At 48.9% G+C, this 19806-nt stretch overlaps 1 protein-coding gene across 4 annotated transcripts in view; it reads right to left on the bottom strand.

The window, feature by feature from the left end:
- Nucleotides 1-19000, bottom strand: part of ZZZ3 (zinc finger ZZ-type containing 3) — a 69967-nt gene extending 50967 nt beyond the window's left edge. For 2 of the 4 annotated variants that reach the window (XM_068239182.1, XM_068239185.1), the window contains exon 1: nt 18924-19000. The gene's annotated coding sequence lies outside the window, so the exon portion shown is untranslated. Of the gene's footprint in view, nt 1-7350; nt 7413-16670; nt 16691-18923 lie in introns of those variants that run through there. The other 2 variants (XM_068239184.1, XM_068239183.1) reach the window with 2 other exon arrangements.
- Between the last annotated feature and the right edge of the window lie 806 nt (nt 19001-19806).

Raw genomic sequence — 19806 nt, 5'->3', positions numbered from 1 at the left:
TTTTTTTTTTTTTTAAATCCCTGGGAATGTAACAACCCCATAAACACCGGGTTACCACCAGATTGCAGGTGTATGTTCTTAAAGGACCACCATCATGAAAAATTTCAAATACATACATATACAATGTACATTTAAATTCTATCAGACTAAAATGCACTATAAATTATTTTTTCCTATGCTGCTGTCACTCAATGTAGGTAGTAAAAACCTGGATGGAGAGGAGAGAGGCTGCCACGAGGAGCGGAAAAATCGGGACGCCGGTACCGCTAGCAGAGGAGACTCACTGTTGGGCTGTGATGCCCGAGATGCCTGATATCCTCCTACATACGTGAGTGCAGTGAACACTGCGCAGGCCATAACTTTATCAAAACTGTTTTACGCTATGTATCTTTTTATACTATTTTTTACATGTGGAACTAATTATTAAACGCGGAGTATCCGACTGTGGAAAAAGGCATTGTGGAAACTGTTATTGGAGTTGGCCGCTCTAAGGCTAAGCGTTAGACCCACCTGGAATGTGAGGTGGTGTCAATCTGGTGAGCTGCTAATGTGAAGGGGTGCAGAGATCACGAGTGAAGCACTTTTGAGCACGCATGCACTTTTGGGGGATTTGGAATCTGTGATGCAGTAATGCACTATGTGCGGTTGTCTATTTCTGTTTAAATTGTAGAAAGGAAGAGGAGCGCTGTCACACCAATATAGACTGTATCCAAGGACCTGTGATAGCGAATACTCGATCAAAGTATCTGCTACTGACCACACCGAATTTGTACTGTGACATTTTCATCTATTGAAGTGTAGCTTTTCCGGGCAGGCGCAGTTTGTGTTTATTATAGTTATAATAATGAAACGCTAAAACATGGATGGCGATATAATCTTGTTTGCAAACTCTCTTTGGTATGAATGTAATCAATTTGGATAAATTTACAGATATTATGTGGTTGCGTATGTATATGCACATTTGCTGTACTGTTCCTTTTTTTTTTTTTTTTTTTTTAAATCTATAAAATTTTACTGTTAAAATAAACTTACCCAGCAGCCGTCTTCTTAAATCCGTCCCATGCTGCGTTCCAGGCCGGGTCACGTGACTACCACTGCTTCCTCCTTCCAGGTTGAAGGAGGAAGCGTAGTATTCACCTGTCGCGGCCTGGAACGCAGCGCGGGACGGATTAAAGATGGCTGCTGGGTAAGTTTAACCCTCCCTCACCCACCCGCTCTAATTATCAGAATGAATTCCGAATTAAATCCATTCGGAATTCATCTGGAGAGCATCCCTGTATCCAATATTCTACACAAAGAAACTCCCAAGAGCAAAAAATAGCCCAGGGGGGGTGGGGGAGAGGGAGTGGTTTCCTACTCACACCATTTTGGCAGCTAGACTGAGCAACTGCAGTTCAGTAAGTGCTTTTCTAAATTAGGAAATAACTTCTCCTATGAGCAGTTGGACAAGTCCAATTGTCCACATTGTCACTACCTACTGTAAGTGAAAGCAACATCAAAAAACAAAAAGGTTTATGGTGCATTGTACGCTGGGAGAAAATGTACATTTATAGGAATGGGTTTTGATTTTGATAATTTGCCAACTTTATCACTACTCATCACAACAAAATGATCTATATCTTGTTATTTTCTAAATGCATCTTAATGGGAGTAATATGAAAAAAAAAAATAAAAAAAATTTGTAGTATGTATGCTTACGAGAAGTGAAGCATGGGCGTGTAACTTTTTTTTTTTTTACAATGACCGTAGCTTTTCATTGAAGTCGGCGATCATTACAACGGGGACTTAGTTCAATGAATGGGAACGCAGTTCCCATTCACTGATCTCCGGGCTAACGGGCGGCAGCAAGTACGCGCACACAAGCAAGCAGGAGTGTGTGTATCTACGTCCCAGGCACTGAGGTGAAGTCTGATGGGGCCTCTCTATCTATAATGGGGGCACCTTTGCTTGTCTACCTATAATGGAGCACCTACCTAGCTAACCTATACAGGGAGCACCTATGCCTGTCTATACTGGGGGCACCAACCTAGCTAACCTATACTGAGTGCCCCTATGCCTGTCTACCTATACTGGGGACACCTACATAGCTAACATATTGGGGGCACCACTGCCTGTCTACATATACTGAGGGCACCTACCTAGCTAACATATTGGGGGCTTCTATGCCTGGCTATCTATACTAGAGGCACCTATTATTTGCTACCTATACTGGTGGCACCTATACCTGGCTTCCTATACAGGGGTCATCTAAACTATCTACCTATACTGAGGGCGTTTTTTTTTTTTTTTTTGACCCACCACGACTATAGCATGTGGTGCAATTGTTAGGTGTTGTACGATTATTCCAAATATGGGGGCCTCGTCTATTTGAGTTCGGGATGGAACCCACTAGAGCGATTTTTTCAGCGTTTAGGGAGCGCTTTAAATTGCTAGCGCTTTCCCTAAATATTCTGCCAATGTAAATAAAGGTAACAAATTCCACAGTAGCGATTGCGATGAGTAAAATCGCAATCGCAGGACATGCTGTATTTTGGGAGCATTTGCGTTGCAAAGTAAAGTATTGAAGCGCTGGCATATCGCTCATGAATCACTACACACACACACACTCCTCTCATTCAAAGCAACTCCCCCTCTGTGATGTTGCCCTTTTCCTCATAGCCCATATGCCTAAGGGTATACAGAAGCAAAAAAAGTACCTCTCTGGGGATAATCAATGGGATACAAATATTTCTAAGTTCATGCAGGATTATGTAAATTTTTATGCAAATATATGCAGCTTGAACATGGACCAATCAAATCCCACCCAGGTTTAAATTGATTGGTCCATTTTCAAGCTGCATTTATGTGCATAAAAATGTACATACTTCTGCATGAACTCAGAAAAATTTGCATCTCCTTGATCATCCCTACCCCTCTCCCTGTTATGAGTTATGTACCTGGGCCCAGAAACTTCAACTCTGTGTCACCAAGATCCACTAACAAACCCTCTACTTCTACCTACCTTCTCCCACAATATGTACCCCCCCTCACACAGTACCTCCCTGCACACTGTACCTCGTCCCACAAAAAGGTACCTCCCTCACACTGTACCTCCTCCCACAGAAGGTACCTCCCTCACACTGTACCTCCTCCCACAGAAGGTACCTCCCCGCATTCTGTACCTCCTTCCACCGTATGCACCTCCCTCAGACTGCAGTACTTCCTCTCACTCATGGTATGTGCCTCCATACACTGAAACTCCTCCTGCAGTATGTACCTCCCCCTCATGCTGTACCTACCTTCACACAAATACCCTCCCTCTACAGTATGTACCTCCTGTCACAAATTCCCACCCCCACAGTATGTACCACATTTTACATAATCCCTACCCATCAGTCTGCACCACTGCTCACAGCATGTACCTCCCCTCCCTCTGAGACCTTAAAACATCTACACCAGTATGTATATCGTCCCACCATAGTGTGTCCTCTCTGCTCACAAACCCATCCCCTACAGCATGCACCTCCCTTTACACAACCCCTACCCCACCTTTGTGTACCTCCACCCATCAGCATGTAAATTCCTTAGCACACTTCTTCCCACCAGTATGTATACCCCGTCTAAGCAAATTACATCTACCCCTCACAAATGTCCTCTCTCCCCCAGTATGTACCTCCCCTCCTACCCCAACTACGTGCATCCCCCACACACAGACTACACCTCATCTAACATAGCCCCTCCCACAAGTACGTACCTTCCAGCCAATCTGCAGCCTCCACAAAATACACCTCATCTAACATAGCCCCTCCCACCAGTATGCACCTCCCCACAGATAGTCCCTACCCCACCTATGTGCAAGCCCACAAAATATACTTCATGTAACATAGCTCTTCCCCACAGATAGTCCCCACCCTGCCCCTATGCAACCACCACAGAATACACTTCATCTAATAAAGCCCCACCTACCAGTATGTACCTCCTCACACAGTCCCTACTCCACCCAGAGAATACCCCTTATCCAACATAGCCCCTCCCACCAGTATGTATCTTCCCACAGATAATCCCTACTCCACACATGTGCAACCCCCACAGAACACACCTCATCCAACATAGCCCCTCCCCCCAGTATGTACAGTACAGACCAAAAGTTTGGACACACCTTCTCATTCAAGAGTTGTCTTTATTTTCATGACTGTGAACATTGTAGATTCACACTGAAGGCATCCAAACTATGAGTTAACCCATGTGGAAGTATAGTACATAACCAAAAAGTGTGAAACAACTGAAGAACCTAGAATATGACATATTTTCAAAGTAGCCACCTTTTGCTTTGATTACTGCTTTGCACACTCTTGGCATTCTCTTGATGAGCTTCAAGAGGTAGTCACCTGAAATGGTCTTCCAGTTCCCAGAGATGCTTAGCACTTGTTGGCCCTTTTGCCTTTACTCTGCGGTCCAGCTCACCCCAAACCATCTCGATTGGGTTAAAGGTCTGGTGACTGTGGAGGTCATCTGGCGCAGCACCGCATCACTCTCCTTCCTGGTCAAATAGCCCTTACACAGCCTGGAGATGTGTTTGGGGTCATTGTCCTGTTGAAAAATAAATGATGGTCCAACTTAACGCAAACCGGATGGAATAGCATGCCACTGCAAGATGCTGTGGTAGCCATGCTGGTTCAGTATGCCTTCAACTTTGAATAAATCCCCAACCGTGTCACCAGCAAAGCACCCCCACACCATCACACCTCCTCCTCAATGCTTCACGGTGGTACCCAGGCATGTAGAGTCCATCAGTTCACCTTTTCTGCGTCGCACAAAGACAAGTTGGAACCAAAGATCTCAAATTTGGACTCATCAAACCAAAGCACAGATTTCCACTGGTCTAATGTCCATTCCTTGTGTTCTTTAGCCCAAACAAGTGTCTTCTGCTTGTTGCCTTTCCTTAGCAGTGGTTTCCTAGCAGATATTCTACCATGAAGGCCTGATTCAGTCTCCTCTTAACAGTTGTTCTAGAGATGTGTCTGCTGCTAAAACTCTGTGTGGCATTGACCTGGTCTCTAATCTGAGCTGCTGTTAACCTGCGTTTCTGAGGCTGGTGACTCGGATGAACTTATCCTCCGCTGCAGAGGCGATTCTTGGTCTTCCGTTCCTGGGGCGGTCTGCATGTGAGCCAGTTTCTTTGTAGCGTTTGATGGTTTTTGAGACTGCACTTGGGGACACTTTCAAAGTTTTCCCAATTTTTCGGACTGACCTTCATTTCTTAAAGTAATGATGGCCACTCTTTTTTCTTTACTTAGCTGCTTTTTACTTGCCATAATGCAAATTCTAACAGTCTATTCAGTAGGACTATCAGCTGTGTATCCACCTGACTTCTCCACAACGCAACTGATGGTCCCAACCCCATTTATAAGCCAAAAAAAAAACACTTATTAAACCTGACAGGGCACACCTGTGAAGTGAAAACCACTTAAGGTGACTACCTCTTGAAGCTCAAGAGAATGCCAAGAGTGTGCAAAGCAGTAATCAAAGCAAAAGGTGGCTACTTTGAAGAACCTAGAATATGACATATTTTCAGTTTTTATGCTGGGGATACACGGTACGTTTCTGTACCGTGTATCGACCAGCTGATCCGGCCAGCTGATAATATTCAGCTCGCCTGATCATGCCGCTCGACCCGCGCCCGCTCGATTCCCGCCGGCGGACAATGGCAGGGAATCAAGCTGCTGATAAGGACCGCCGGCGGGGACGAGCGGCAATCGATCCGTGCGGACGAGCGGGGACGCGACTGGGGTCGATCCGGCGGCTAATTGAGCCACCGGTCGACCCGTCTATGCCCACCATCACACTTTTTGGTTATGTACTATACTTCCACGTGTTCATTCATAGTTTGGATGCCTTCAGTGTGAATCTACAATGTTCATAGTCATGAAAATAAAGAAAACTCTTTAATTATTATTATTATCTAGTATTTATACAGCGCCAACATATTACGCAGCGCTGTACAGTGTATATATATATCTTGTCACTAAATGAGTGGGTGTGTCCAAACTTTTGGTCTGTACTGTACCTCCCCTCAGATAGTCCCTACCCCAGCCATGTGCACCACCCACAGAATACACCTCATCCAACATAGCCCCTCCCACAACATAGCTCCTCCCACCACTACGTACCTTTCCTCAGATAGTCCACACTCCACCCATGTGCATCCCCACAGAATACACCTCATCTAACATAGCCCCTCCCACTAGTAAGTACCTCCCCAGTGCTCTTTTAGCCGGGTGCTCCGCCCAGCTAGTTTTGGTGAGCACCCGGCTGTCATCAGCTCACCTCCTCCTATGTGGTAAGCAGAGTTGTGCACAGAAGCACCGGCCCTGCATTCTCTCATCTCGCCCCACCCGGCTACTTTTTCATGCCACCCGGCTACTTTTTCATGCCATCTGGCTTGAAAACATTTCTGGGGAGAGCACTGCTCCCCACACAGTCCCTACACCACCCATAAAATAACCCTTATCTAACAGCCCCTCCCACCAGTATGCACCTCCCCCGGATAGTCCCTACTCCACCCATGTGCAACGCCCACAGAGCATACCTCATCCAACATAGCCCCTCCCCATAGTATGTACCTCACCACTAATAGCCCTTACTCCATCCAGGTGCACCACCCACAGAATACCACTCCCACCAGTATGTACCACCCCTCAGAGTCCCTACTCCACCCATGTGCACTCCCACAGAATACACCTCATCCAACATAGCCCCTCATCCAACATAGCCCCTCCCACAACATAGCCCCTCCTACCAGTATGTACCTCCCCTCAGAGAGTCCCTACTCCACCCATGTGCACTCCCACAGAATACAACTCATCCAACATAGCCCCTCCCACAAGTATGTACCTCCCATCAGACAGTCCCTCCCTCCAGTGAGGGTGCACTCTACAGAATCAACTTAGCCCCACCCAGCACTTTATGTCCTTCCCCCACACAGCCCCTCCTACCAGCATGTACCTCCCCTCACATTCAGCCTCTCCCTCCACAGTATGCATTTCTCTTCCCAAATAACTACTCCCCAAATGTATGATCACCACTCACACAGCCCCTCCCCGATTTAAATACTTCCTCTGCACAAAAAACTCTTCCCCTAGATGTTGCACCTCCCCCACGCATGGAACAGTACTGTCCACTGTTTCCTGCCACTGACACAAGATCCAACCACATTACAAAGCTAGAGCCCCTCCCACAGCACGCTGAGACCACGCCCCCGTCCGCTGCTCCCACACACGCGCACAAGGCAGGTCCCGTCCCTCGTGTCACCCGCTCCCCCGCCCACCTCCGCTTCACTCCTCCCCCTCCTCTCCACGGTCCCGCTCTCACCTCGCCTCACTACCCGGACATGTCTCCCTTTCACAATCCCGCGAGATACAGGAGCTCTCGCGAGAGCCGCTGGCAGCGCGCGCACATAGCAACAAGCGGTCCCACCAACTAAAAGGGGGCGTGTCCCCACACACCTCCCCTCCAGCACGCCGAACCTGCAGAGTCCCTTCCAGCCAACCACATTCACTGGTGGGCGGAGCCGCATCTGCTCGGGACTCCGACACGTGAGCTGGCGGGGGAATATCAACAATGCGGCTGCCCGTGCCCCGCCCCTCCTCACACGTCACTACAGCGCTACTGCTATAGCTGCACGCTTCCCACACACACAGCTCTGCTCACGGCACGAGCACGGGCCATATATCCTATTCACTATTCTCCAAGCACATCATCTAACTTATCAGAACGCAGCAACTGAGAATGTACTAAACTAGCTAAAAAGTCATTTCTTACTTGTTGGGAACTTTAAAAGTTAGTGATTGTTAAGCTTTTTTGAAAATATCCCCTTGGAGAAAATTTAATAGGATATGGCCCGTTCACTGCCACTGTTCTTACCACCATTCAAAGACGTGCTACTACTGACATTACCTCCTCCTCACATACCTCTGTACACTGCCACCACAGAGGAGCTCATCCATACACTGCCACCACAGAGGACCACCTCTGTACACTGCCACCACAGTGCGCCGCCTCCGTACACTGCCACCACAGAGGACTGCATCAGCACACTGCCACCACCACAGAGGACCGCCTCCGTACTCTGCCACCACAGAGGACCGCCTCTGTACACTGCCACCACAGAGGACCGCCTCTGTACACTGCCACCACAGACCACAACGGACCGCCCCTGTACACTGCCACCACAGAGGACCGCCTCTGTAGACTGCCCCCACAGACCACAACGGACCGCCTACGTACACTGCCGCCACAGAGGACCGCCTCGTACAATGCCGCCACAGAGGACTGCCACCACAGGGACCACCTCCGTACACTGCCACCACAGGGACCGCCTCCGTCCACTGCCACCACTGAGTGCTGCCTTCGTACACTGCCACCACCTCCTTATACCACCAACACCTAGCACCACTTCCATACACTGCAACCACAGAGAACCACCACCTTCGTACACAGCTACCACCACCTCTGCATGCTGCAATTATTTAGTACCGCCACTGTAAACTGCCACCATCAAAACTGCCAGCACTGCACATCACCCCATACACTGCCAACACGACCCACATTTCTATATTCTGCCAGCTCTGCCCTTATTGACTGCACCCAGCATTGTAAACTTATATCGCACTGCAACCTGCTCCTATGCACTGCCAACACTACCTACCTATATTGTGCTAGCACAAACCCCCTTCCCCACTGCAAACCACTTCTTCACATTGCAATCTATGAACACCACCATATACACTGGCACCACAGGGTACCACTCACCCCATGGACTACACATCAATCTTATACTGTGACAAAATAGTACTCCCCTACACACCACCAGTGCTACCCTTTGGCCCTGTTTACAGTTAAAGGGATACTTAAGTAAAAAAAAAAAAAATGATTTTTACTCACCTGGGGCATCCCTCAGCCCCCTGAAGCTGTATGGTGCCCTCGCAGCCTCGCTCCGATCCTCCTGTCCCCCCCGGCGGCTACTTCCGGTTTCGGTGACAGCCGCCGACAGGCAGCATAGATGGTGATATAGTGGCTGGGAACGCGAAGAATCACTCGTGTTCCCAGCCTGTCGGCGGCTGTCACCGAAACCGGAAGTAGCCGCTGGCGGGGACAGGAGGATCGGAGCGAGGCTGCGAGAGCACCATACAGCTTCAGGGGACTGAGGGATGCCCCAGGTGAGTAAAACTTTTTTTTTTTTTGACTTAAAGGGAACCTGTACTGGGTAAAGTTATTTAAAATAAACACATGAGGTAACTTCAAATGAACATTAAATAGTTACCTTGCCATCAGTTCATCTCAGAAGCTCACCATTTTCTTCTGACAATGACCCCTTCCAGTTCTGACAACATTTTGTCAGAACAGAAATATATCAGTTGCTGTCAGTTATAGCTGAGTGGACAACTGATGTGCCCGGTAATTTCTATGTTTTCCTATGGCTCAAGTAGGCAATGTTACAGTTTAACAGTGTGCTGACCAGAAAGCTGTTAGGGGGTAATGGCCATTTTCAAAATGGAGTATGGAGAAATCCCTTGATCACAGTGGACAAACAGGACGCGTGAGAGGAGAAAGAGATTGAGGAGTAGACTACACGGGAAGTATGACTTGTGTATGCTTATTTTGTCTTTTAATTTTCAGTTTAGGTTTTCTTTAAAGGGATACTGTAGGGGGGTCGGGGGGAAATGAGTTGAAGTTACCCGGGGCTTCTAATGGCCCCCCACAGACATCCTGTGCCCGCGGAGCCACTCACCGATGCTCTGGCCCCGCCTCCAGTTCACTTCTGGAATTTCTGACTTTAAAGTCAGAAAACCACTGCGCCTGCATTGCCGTGTCCTCGCTCCCGCTGATGGCACCAGGAGCATACTGCGCAGACCAAAGACCATACTGGGCTTGTGCAATACTCTCCTGGTGACATCAGCGGGAGCGAGAATGCAGCTGCGCAGGCGCAGTGGTTTTCAGACTTTAAAGTCTGAAATTCCAGAAGTGAACTGGAGGCGGGGCCGGAGCATCGGTGAGTAACTCCGTGGGTACAGGATGTCTGCGGGGGGCCATTAGAAGCCCTGGGTAAGTTCAACTCATTTTCCCCCGACCTCCCTACAGTATCCCTTTAAGTATCCCTTTTAATCAGTTGGTGCGCGTTTTTTTTTTCTTCTCCATAGCAGTGCATTGTGAAAAAGATTTCAGTTAAAATGTGGTAAGTGTTAACTGTGCCATAGGAAAACAGTTGTCCTTTCAGTTATAACTGAGAGCAACTGATTAATAAACGGGGCCTTACCCAGCACTAAGCACAGCCCTAGCTGAGGAAGAGAAGCTGTTGAACATTTTCCCTCAGCTAGTGGAACTGTGTGAGAAACAGGTCACATAGAGAGGAGCTGTGAATGTGATGCATTGCCCCCTATACACTGCCATTAGCACTCAGCAGTGTGCACCACCCCTATTCACTCCAAGCACTGCTGTGTACACTGCTAGCTCTGCCTCTATTGTTAGCTACATGTGCCACCATATACTCTGTCAGTATTGTGCACCTCCCATGTTCACTTTCAGCACTGCCTTCCATCCTGCCAGCATCACACCTATACAATGCCAGCACCACATTATTCACTGCCAGTCCTATCCTACCTGTAACACTACCAGTCAAAGCTGTGGAGGCGGTACAAAAATCATCCCATTCCTCAGTTCATGATTCCACCGACGCAGACTCCTCTTATTTGCATATAACAATATTGTTGATTGAAAGTATGTGACACGAAAGGTATTTCATCACTGCAAAAGCTTAGGAATTTTAAAGCTATATTAAAATGCCATCTGTTTTTGGCAACAAAAACAAAGCTCCTGGCCAGGAAGCTGACACTCTGCATTGTCGGCCATCCTGGCCTGTCATTGTCAACGTGAATTTCCCTGGCAAAGTAGTCTGTATAATAAGATTCATTTGAACCCCATATCAGCTGGGTTCTGGAATGTAGGCCTGTTACATTGCAGAAAGAAGCCGCTGCCTTTTCTATATCTGATATAGAAAAGGTCAGGGCCATCTTCTGTAAGGGGACAGAGCTATGCAATGGAACCCAGCTGATACGGGCTTCCAGTGAATCTTGACAATGTGTTCAGGAATTCTAACTTTTAAAGAGAAACTCCGACCAAGAATTGAACTTTATCCCAATCAGTAGCCGATACCCTCTTTTACATGAGAACTCTATTCCTTTTCACAAACAGACCATCAGGGGGCTCTGTATGACTGATATTGTGGTGAAACCCCTCCCACAAGAACCTCTGAGTACCGAGGTACTTCTGGCAGTTTCCTGTCTGTGAACCTTGTTGCATTGTGGGAAATAGCTGTTTACAGCTGTTTCCAACTGCCAAAAAAACATGCAGCAGCTACATCACCTGCCAACAGTAAAAAATGTCGCCATGTGAATCAGGGATTTTAAAGCTTTTACAATGGGCAAACACTGACTAAATAATTTATACATAATTATTGTAAAAATGAAGCACTTTTTTTTATTACATTATTTTCACTGGAGTTCCTATAGAACCCGAGGTGTGTTTAAAGAATGTTATCTGCATACAGAGGCTGGATCTGCCTATACAGCCCAGCCTCTGTTGCTATCCCAAACCCCACTAAGGTCCCCCTGCACTCTGCAATCCCTCATAAATCACAGCCGTGCTCTGAGGCTGTGTTTACATCTGTAGTGTCAGTCTCAGCTGCTCCCCCGCCTCCTGCATAGCTCCGGTCCCTGCCCCCGTCCCTTCCCTCCAATCAGCAGGGAGGGAAGGGATGCAGGCGGGGACTGGAGTTCTGCAGGAGGCGGGGAGAGCAGCAGACTGACACTATAGAGATAAACACAGCCAGCTCTGACAAGCTGTTTGTCAGCAGCGTGGCTGTAATTTATGAGGGATTGCAGAGTGCAGGGGGACCTTAGGGGGGTTTGGGATAGCAACAGAGGCTGGGCTGTATAGGCAGATCCAGCCTCTGTATGCAGATAATATTCTTCAAACCCACCTCGGGTTCTCTTTAAGCATTAGTGTACACCAGATATGCACTTTAAACTTAGGATATAGCTGTGGAGTAGCTGTTAATGGACAACTGAAGTGAGAGGTATGTGGAGGCTGCCATATTATTTTTCCTTTTAATCAATACCAGTTGCATGGCTATCCTTCTGATCCTCTGCCTCTTCAGGTAGCCATACATCTAGCGATTCTGATTCAATCGACTTTATTGGGGAATCGACTTCAGTATGGTTGATCAAAAGTCAATCAACTGGTGACCCACACACTACAAGCGATATCCTATGCAATTCACCTTCACTAATCGATCTGACCAATGTTGTGTCTCCATGCTCTGAATGCAAAAATCGATTCAGAGTAGATCGAATGATAGGTAAACAGTAGCATATTCCTGTACGAACGACCAATATGTTGCATTCTGTTCGATCGACCAAGCTGGTCGATTCGACATGATACCAGACACTTTTCATCGGTTGGGAGTACTGGAACACACTTGATTCTCTCTTGATTTGATAAAATGATCGAATTGAATTGTCCATCGTACAGCAAAAATCGCTTGATGTATGGCCACCTTAATACTTTTAGCCATAGACCCTGAACAAGTCAGTGAATCAGCAGATCAGGTGTTTCTGACATTATTGTCAGATCTTTAGCTGCATGATTTTTTTCTGGTGTTATTCAGCCAAATAGTTCAGCAGGGCTGCCGGGCAACTGGTATGGTTTACCACTTCCTACTGTCAGGTCCATAACTATTGGGACATCGAAACAATTCTAACAATTTTGGCTCTATAGACAACCACAATGGATTTGAAATGAAGCAAACATGATGTGCTTAAACTGCAGACTGTCAGCTTTAATTTGAGTGTATTTACATCCAAATCAGGTGAACGGTAAAGGAATTACAACAGTTTTCATACGTGCCTCCCACTTGTTAAGGGAGCAAAAGTAATGGGACAATTGGCTTCTCAGCCGTTCCATGGTCAGGTGTGTAATTATCAAAATTACAATGAGCAGATAAAAGGTCCAGAGTTAATTTCCAGTGTGCTATTTGCATTTGGAATCAGTTGCTGTCAATTCTCAAGAAGAGATCCAAAGAGCTGTCACTATCAGTGAAGCAAGCCATTATTAGGCTGAGAAAAACAAAACAAACCCATCAGAGAAATAGCAAAAACATTAGGCACGGCCAAAACAACTGTTTGTAACATTTTTAAAAAGAAGAAACGCGCCGGTGAGCTCGGCAACACCAAAAGACCTAGAAGACCATGGAAAACAACTGTGGTGGATGACTAAAGATTTTTTTTTTCTTGGTGAAGAAAACACCCTTCACAACAGTTGGCCAGGTCAAGAACACTCTCCACGAGGTAGGTGTATGTGAGTCAAAGTCAACAATCAAGAGAAGACTTCACCAGAGTGAATACAGAGGGTTCACCACAAGATGTAAACCATTGGTGATTCTCAAAAACAGGAAGTCCAGATTAGAGTTTGCCAAACGTCAACTAAAAAAGGCTTCACAGTTCTGGAGGAACATCCTATGGACAGATGAGACCAAGATCAACTTGTAATAGAGTGATGGGAAGAGAAGAGTATGGAGAAGGAAAGTAACTGCATACATGCACTACATGATACATACATAGACATATGAGTATGGTAGGGATTAGATTGTGAGCCCCTCTGAGGGACAGTTAGGTGACAAGACAATATACTCTGTACAGCACTGCGGAAGATGGCGCTGTAATAATAATAATAATTCAGTCTGTGTAGGGCCAGGTTGAGGACGCACTCATTGTTGATCCTAACGGGTAATTTTACAATTACAATTCTAATCAGAATCACGATTTTGTGGGCAATCTTGATTTCATTACGTAAAATTAAGTTCAAGGAATCCACTATCGTGTGGGCTCAAGAAAACACAATTTCACACAAATGCAATTAAGTCTATGGGAAAGAGAAAGCTATATATTTGCGGAATTTCGCAATGGTTTGAAATTTTGCACTACAATTTCACAGGCTCACTTCAAGTTTTGCTGAGAAATTTAAAGAGGATCTGTGACATCAAAAGATCCCCTGGGGGGTACTCACCTCGGGTGGGGGAAGCCTCCGGCTCCTAATGAGGCTTCCCACGCCGTCCTCCGTCCCTCAGGGGTCTCGCTGCAGCCCTCCGAGAATAATGACGTCAATATTTACCTTCCTGGCTCCTGCGCAGGCGCTCTGAGGGCTTTCGGCTCCGAACTACACGGAAATACCCGATCGCCGTCGGGTCTGCTCTACTGCGCAGGCGCAAGTTTCCGGCGCCTGCGCAGTAGAGCGGACCCGACTGAGATCGGGTATTTCCGTGTAGTTCGGAGCCGAGAGCAGCAACAGCGCCCCCGCTGGAGCCTGCAAAGGTAAATATTGAACTGACAGTCGGCTCTGTCGCCGGCTGTTCGGAGGGCTGCAGCGAGACCCCCGTGGGACAGAGGACGGCGTGGGAAGCCTCATTAGGATCCGGAGGCTTTCCCCACCCGAGGTGAGTACCCCCCGGGGAGGTTTTTGACGTTACAGAGTCTCTTTAAGCTCATCGATATACACAATTATTATACACACACCAAGATCCACCACCACTGTAATGGACACGGCTACTACAGACACCAAGTGAATTAAAGAGAACCTGAAATTAGAGGAATACAGAGGCGGCCATCTTCATTCTCTAACAATGCCAGTTGCCTGACTTTTGTGCTTATGCTCAACCTCTACTGCCTCTAACACTTTAACCTCCGTGGCGGGAAACCTCAAGTCAGGCTCAGGGTGGAAAAATAAAAGCCAGGAGCGGTATTCTCGCGCCTGACTCACGGTAGCTGCCGGGTGATACGGGGAGATAGTGCAGTGACAGTTAGAACTCACCTACCCGGGATCCAGACGCTGGCAGACATTCTTCTCCCAATCCTCAGAGGCTCTGGATCCCTCAGTTGAGATTACCATTTGTTGTCATGACGACAGACAGTGATCTCTCTATGGGGTTACAGTGCCACCTAAAGGACAGAGCGAGAATTGCAGTGCTGGATCCCAGGGAGGTAAGAGCAGGGTAGCTGCAGATCCCACTGTGGTAATATTTTTTCCTGGTTTTAGGGTCTGAATGCAGGCGAAAAAATTCTAGCTTCTAGACCCTAAAATCCGGAAATAATCATACTGCCAGGAAGGTTAAAGTCTCATACACACACTCATACATGCTAGATGAAACTTGGCCTAGGCAGCCAATAATGACGGCCTCTGACGAAAATCTAACGTTTTTATGATCAACCTGGCGTACTGATTCAACCGAGGACCAGCAGAAAGCACTGTTCTCCCTCTTTTGCCATGTGATGTCACAATTGCCCCCCCCCCCCCCCCACATGGGAGCAGGGCACATTACTAGCTTGCAGTTTAGCGATGCATGTGCACAGTCTCAGCCCTGCAATCTCGCCCAAGTGATCAGGTACCAATCCCCGCCAGACAATATGTCTTGTACGTGTGTACACTGGCCCAAAATTAGCAATGACAATACTGGCTGCATGCTTGTTGCAGGTGTGTGGCTCAAACAACTAAAGCCAAAAACCCTTAGATTTCCTGCTTTGCATACTGAGAGCTGTGATGACATGGGAGGGGCTGCTGCTGCTGAGAAAGAATCTCTGAAACAGACACGTGTGGCAATATGATCTGTGCTCTCAGCATAGATACTGATGATGACTGAAGTTTCATTCCTATGAGAGAGACTTCCTACAGGCAGCAGCACATCATACCAAAATGAAAGCACACAGATGAAAGGCTGCAGCCTTTCTCATATAGCCTAGATAGCAGCCTAGTCTCATATAGCCTAGACAGCACATCCAGAACAACTCATAACCCGGAAGCAGAAGGGATTTGAGCCGGCGGCCATATTTGATTTTTCCTGGAGCAATAATGGATAAATAACACTAAAAAAGGCACACCAGAGCGGCGAAATTATCAGGTAGAGCATTTATTCTTTACAAACTATCGACTGATATGTTTATTTTGTGTGAAACGTTCATCTCTGGTTCCCTTTAAAGGAGTTATTAGGCTAAATTAACAGGGAGGGAGCTGCGGCGAGGGACATGCTGGGAGCTTGGGGCTGGAGGAAGCCCCGGGTAAGTAGCACTTATTTTGTTAATTTAGCCTGATAACTCCTTTAAAGGACATCCGAGGTGAAAAAAAAAATTCTGAGATAAACAATTGTATCTATCCTCCTCCTCCTAAAAAAATGACTTTTTTAGCTATCCCGCAGTTTTATTTTATATTTAAATCTAATTTTTAAGTTTTTTTTTACTGTTTCATGGCCCGTACTCAATGACACATTCATTGAAGTATGCCAGAGCTAAAATCTATGAATTATTGCCCCTTTTTATCTCTTTTTTTGTTCTCAGAAGCCATTTTCTACCAGGAAAGTGTCTTATGGCTGTAATTCCTTATCAATGAGGGTAACAATATAGTCCGACCTGGTCAAAAACTGTCACTTGCATACCTGATTTTTAACTCTTTCAGGCAGAGAAAGTAAAAAAGGAAAGCAGCATAGTTATTTGTGTGCTCGGCACTGTACATACACATGTCTATCTCATCATGTCACATGTCACCTCGGGTGTCCTCTAAGCATGGAATAAAACATCAGTTTTACTCACCTGGGGCTTCTACCAGCCCCCTGCAGCCATCCGGTGCCCTCGCAGTCACTTGTGGATCCTCCTGTCCCGGGTCACCAGCTAGGCCTGGCAATGCATCTTCTTCTTCACATTCCTGTCCACAATAACGGATCCCTACATAGCACAGTGTTACTGCATAGGTGGTGTAGACTATGTCTGTGCGGTGCAGGAGGAGCGTACAATGCCTGTACGGTGCAGGAGGAACAGTCCGTGCCTGTACGGTGCAGGAGGAGTAGTCCGTGCCTGTGCGGTGCAGGAGGAGTAGTCCGCGCCTGTGCGGTGCAGGAGGAGTGTACTATGCTTGTACGGTGCAGGAGGAGCGGTCCGTGCCTGCGCGGTGCAGGAGGAGCGGTCCGTGCCTGCGCGGTGCAGGAGGAGCGGTCCGTGCCTGCGCGGTGCAGGAGGAGCGGTCCGTGCCTGCGCGGTGCAGGAGGAGCGGTCCGTGCCTGCGCGGTGCAGGAGGAGCGGTCCGTGCCTGCGCGGTGCAGGAGGAGCGGTCCGTGCCTGCGCGGTGCAGGAGGAGCGGTCCGTGCCTGCGCGGTGCAGGAGGAGCGGTCCGTGCCTGCGCGGTGCAGGAGGAGCGGTCCGTGCCTGCGCGGTGCAGGAGGAGCGGTCCGTGCCTGCGCGGTGCAGGAGGAGCGGTCCGTGCCTGCGCGGTGCAGGAGGAGCGGTCCGTGCCTGCGCGGTGCAGGAGGAGCGGTCCGTGCCTGCGCGGTGCAGGAGGAGCGGTCCGTGCCTGCGCGGTGCAGGAGGAGCGGTCCGTGCCTGCGCGGTGCAGGAGGAGCGGTCCGTGCCTGCGCGGTGCAGGAGGAGCGGTCCGTGCCTGCGCGGTGCAGGAGGAGCGGTCCGTGCCTGTGCGGTGCAGGAGGAGCGGTCCGTGCCTGTACGGTGCAGGAGGAGCGGTCCGTGCCTGTACGGTGCAGGAGGAGCGGTCCGTGCCTTTACGGTGCAGGAGGAGCGGTCCGTGCCTGTACGGTGCAGGAGGAGCGGACTGTGCCTGTATGCTGCAGGAGTGGATAATGCCTGTACAGTGCAGGAGGAGCAGCCCGTGCCAGTACAGTGCAGGAGGAACAGCCCGTGCCTGTACAGTGGAGGTGCAGTACGTGCCTGTACAGTGGAGGTGCAGTAAGTGCCTGTACAGTGGAGGTGCAGTAAGTGCCTGTACAGTGCAGGGGGTGCATGCTATGCCTGTAAATTGCAGGAGGAGCAGACCATGCCTGTACAGTGCAGGAGGTGCAGGCTTTGCCTGCACAGTGCAGGAGGAGCAGTCCATGCCTGTACAGTGCAGTAGCAGTAGTCCATGTCTGTACAGTGCAGGAGGAGCAGTCCATGTCTGTACAGTGCAGGAGGAGCAGTCCATGCCTGTACGGTGCAGGAGGAGCAGTCCATGCCTGCACGGTGCAGGAGGAGCAGTCCATGCCTGCACGGTGCAGGAGGAGCAGTCCATGCCTGCACGGTGCAGGAGGAGCAGTCCATGCCTGCACGTTGCAGGAGGAGCAGACTATGCCTGCGCAGTGCAGAAGGAGCAGTCTATGCCTGTACGGTGAAGTACATGCCTGTACAGTATAGGAGGTGCAGTCAATGCCTGTACAGTGCAGGAGGTGCAGTCCGTGCCTGCGCAGTGCAGGAGGTGCAGTCCGTGCCTGCGCAGTGCAGGAGGTGCAGTCCGTGCCTGCGCAGTGCAGGAGGTGCAGTCCGTGCCTGCGCAGTGCAGGAGGTGCAGTCCGTGCCTGCGCAGTGCAGGAGGTGCAGTCCGTGCCTGCGCAGTGCAGGAGGTGCAGTCCGTGCCTGCGCAGTGCAGGAGGTGCAGTCCGTGCCTGCGCAGTGCAGGAGGTGCAGTCCGTGCCTGCGCAGTGCAGGAGGTGCAGTCCGTGCCTGCGAAGTGCAGGAGGTGCAGTCTGTGCCTGCGCAGTGCAGGAGGTGCAGTCTATGCCTGCGCAGTGCAGGAGGTGCAGTCTATGCCTGCGCAGTGCAGGAGGTGCAGTCTATGCCTGTACAGTGAAGTACATGTCTGTACGGTGCAGCCCATGCATATACAGTGCAGCAGGAGCAGTCTATGCCTGTATAGTAACACATATGCCTGTAGAATGAGGAGGTGCAGCCCATGCATGCACAGTGAAAGGCGTACACCACCCTACACAGTGCAGAGCACACAGTGCAGTGATGGCGGACTCAGTACAGTCGGGGGAGGAGCAGTGTGAGGACAGGAAGTGCCGGTTCCCCCGGGAATCTCACCTCTCCGGCAGCCGCGATCCGCCAGATCCTCCTCGGGCAGTCAGGCCGCTGCACACTGGCCGGAAGCCCCCTCCACGCCGACACCACTTCCGGCTCTGAACAGCGACACCTGCCGGATAGCTGCGGACAGCAACCACCGAATGCCTGAGAGTGGCTGCCCAGCGTCCCTCTCCCGACCCCAGCATGGCTGGATGCTGCACCATTATTACTGATCTCTGCATTGTCATGCGTCCCATAGACAGCAAACATCACTGTATGCTGCGTGCCAGCGGCTGATGTACTCCAAACTCGGTGTGATGTATGGAGCCATCTCCAATATACACTGGCCTGAGAGTACTGCATGGCCCAGCATCGGATATATACATACATGCATCATCCTCCATGTGTTACACCAGCCTCTACACCAGCCTCAATGTATTATACAGCCTCTGCACCAGCCTCAATGTATTATACAGCCTCTGCACCAGCCTCAATGTACAGCAGCCTCTGATATACACCAGCCCAAATGTATTATACAGCCTTTACACCAGCCTCAATGTATCATACAGCCTCTGCACCAGCATTCTCAATGTATTATACAGCCTCTGCACCAGCCTCAAAGTATTATACAGCCTCCACACCAGCCTCAATGTATTATACAGTCTCTACACCAGCCTCAAAGTATTATACAGCCTCTACACCAGCCTCAAAGTATTATACAGCCTCAAAGTACTATACAGCCTCTACACCATCCTCAATGTATTATACAGCCTCTACACCAGGCTTTCTCATCCAGAGTTCCTTCAGTACTCTGCAGGGGTTCCTTGGCATTTTCCCCCATCGTGAGGGAAGTATAATAGAGCACATTATAATAGGGATTGCTGTAAAAAGAAAATTTGGGGTC

The sequence above is a fragment of the Hyperolius riggenbachi genome, chromosome 6 (assembly GCF_040937935.1).
Source record: "Hyperolius riggenbachi isolate aHypRig1 chromosome 6, aHypRig1.pri, whole genome shotgun sequence".
In the NCBI taxonomy this organism is placed as follows: domain Eukaryota; kingdom Metazoa; phylum Chordata; class Amphibia; order Anura; family Hyperoliidae; genus Hyperolius; species Hyperolius riggenbachi.
The sequence above is the reverse complement of the archived record's forward strand: the minus strand, read 5'-3'. Positions and strand labels throughout refer to the sequence as shown.